Source organism: Cupressus sempervirens, chromosome 3 (genome assembly GCF_028749045.1).
Source record: "Cupressus sempervirens isolate cs-2001-9-10 chromosome 3, ASM2874904v1, whole genome shotgun sequence".
NCBI lineage: Eukaryota > Viridiplantae > Streptophyta > Pinopsida > Cupressales > Cupressaceae > Cupressus > Cupressus sempervirens.
Window position 1 is genome coordinate 546,464,628 of NC_143120.1, and position 2,866 is coordinate 546,467,493.

Genomic DNA, 2,866 nt, shown 5'->3' on the forward strand with positions numbered 1-2,866 from the left:
GGACTCACCCTCATTAAACCGACCTAGATAGTATGAAATAAGGAACTACCATGGTGAGTTAGAAAGGAGGGCTCCATTACATCCTACTGAGAAATGCTCTATCATATATAGTTTGTTGTTGACAGATAGACCTAAACCCAACATGTTGCCCTAAATCCCCTATGACTAATTGATTAGGTCCAATCCTAAAAGTTTTGTTTAGCCACTATTAATTATAGTTACCTCCATCAACTTGGAAGCTTGTTGGTAAACAGATTTGTCGCTATTAAAAAAAATTGCCCAATGGAGCATATGTGGCAAACCGTTCACAACAGTTGGATAGGCCCTTGATATGTGGCCTTCCTTTGCGTTTAGAGGGGTAGCTCCCTCGTATGATATTATTTTTAAAGATTTTCAAATAAAGAAACTAAAATTTTTAAGATCAAGAGAAAGTCGTTCAAGATGAATGTACCACACAAGTTTACAACTTTCTTGAGTCAATCATAGAATGATAACAAAGGGAATCAAGAACTACGCTAGAAAATCACCATAATTACCATGTTGATTCATGATTCGTAAACATTTGCACAATACGGTGAAAACGCTCACTACAAAGAATTAGTAGTTTATACTGAAGCAATCTTGATTTTAGAATAAGAAACCAAAAGTGTATCTCATTTCATTTTCTTGCACCAAGAACATAATAGAGATTTTCAATTTTAGAGACAAAAGTTGTACATACTTTCCAAAATTTGTCTCCTGATCAAAATTCCAGCATAGTGTTCCCTTATTCTAAAGTCCAAAAAGTTCCTCTTTACAAAGCCAAAAAGCGCCCTTATATAGACACAGAGGTTAATAACTACCTTTTTGTGGTTAATAATCACCTCCAAAATATGTAATTTTGGAGAGGTTAATTAACCTCAATAAAATTAACCTATACAAGGAAAACTTTCAAAAACAAAACTTTAGCTAGAATTTTTAAGGGTGTATACATATCCAATCACTGGTCTTCTAGCTATGAACACTATCTACCTGGACATGATTGACTTATCCCGAAAAGCACTATTAGCATCGAGTATGATCACCATTGAATCATAATTTGGAATGAACATGTTCTCCATCCTGAGTTTGGCTGAGAAGTATTTATCCTGGATCTCTTCTGACTCTTGTCGATAGGCTGAAATGTTGCAATCTTCTAGGGTGACTGTGACCAGACTGAGCTTCTTCATAGTTTCGGCATCTGATACTCGATTCTCTATTTCTGAATGAATTTGGATACTGAAAGAATCAAGAAAAAATTGGCAATCACTATGTTGAAGATCACCTACTATCGCCCCGCCTGTGATAGTAAAGACTAATTCATCCGTAACTTTCATTTTTTGTTGCTTCCAAGAAGCTATTAGTTTTTCAAACTCAGTGATCCCTTTGCTAATATTTATCATTTTCCAATTAAAAGTTTTACTCTAGATACGTGTCTAATTCTCACTTGGATCAGCAATAATTTTCTCAAGAACTAGGGTGCTTGTGTCTAACTTGGCAATTTCTTGTAATTCATCAACTACTTTTTGCTAGGTGGCTTTCTGTTCTTTGCTACTTTCTAGCTCTTTAGAAATTTCTTGTATCTGTTGGATGGCTTTTCCATATATTTCCTTCACTCCAGTTATGAGTTTTGAAGCATCTTCTATCATTTTGTTTATCCAAGCTTCCATCATCATACTATGTGACTTGTGTTTGTTTACTCTTTCAACAACATCATGATCAAGAATGCCATCAGGACCTACACAGGCTGGTGAAGTAACTACTATCTTTGCATTAGAGGAATTGCTAATCAAATTGTTGTAAGACACTAACATCTGAACTTGCTCTTTGAGTTACTACTTGGATCTTTTCTCTTTCTTTGCTCTTTGTAACATTTGGGCAGCAATCACTTCAAAATTTTGAAAGTCTCTTTCTGTAGTAGATGGACCAAGATCAACCTTATCCAGAATGAAATCCAACTTGGATGCTTCATCAACATTCTTTTCAATTATGGGCTTGGCTATTTCTACGCATAGATTGCCTGAATTTTTATCAACAACTAACCTGGACATCACTTTAGTTTTTTTCACTTTAGGAGGCTTCTGAAGGAAACTCCAGATCACATCAAATGGAGGCGGGATCATTTGAACAACTTTCTTCTTCTTAAGACTGTTATGGAACCATGAATGTGTAGTATCTGAAACTTGCACGTCACCTGTTATATTTTCAGCAATCATTAATAAATCTTTTGAATTAGATAATTGATTATCCAACTATGTGATGTCTATTAATGATATCTCAGGAGGAGAGAGGCTTGAATGAGGAATTACTCCATCATGAGAGGATGTAACAGGAATGTGTGGTTCAATAGTTTGAGGAGTTATATGATCCTTCTCATTAGGTTCATTTCCTTTTTTATTCACTCTAGTAGATTTACCTTTCATTTGTCTCATTCTTCTTTTGACTGTAAACTTGGTTGATTTAGATCTTCATCTTGATCTAGAACATTTGTATCTAATTTTTGTATTTTCTCACTAGAAGTTTCCTTTAATACCAATCGAGATGATTCTCCTTGATCACCTATCCTCTCTTTACTTTGAAATTCACCAATCACTTTTTTTGCTTTGATTTTACTGACCCAATCTCTTGTTCTTTTAAGGACATATGTAGTTCTTTCTTTCAAGCTTTTTAACTCTTAAACTGACCAATTAATAGGAGGAAGATCTAGTAATTCAATTTTCTCATAGTAGAAGGGATCAACCAAGGAAACTTCATCATCATCTACACTTGTCACATCAATATCCACCTTAAAGTCTATTACCTTCCCTACTGTAAGTTGCATCCAATCTCTCTTCCTGGCTTCGAAATC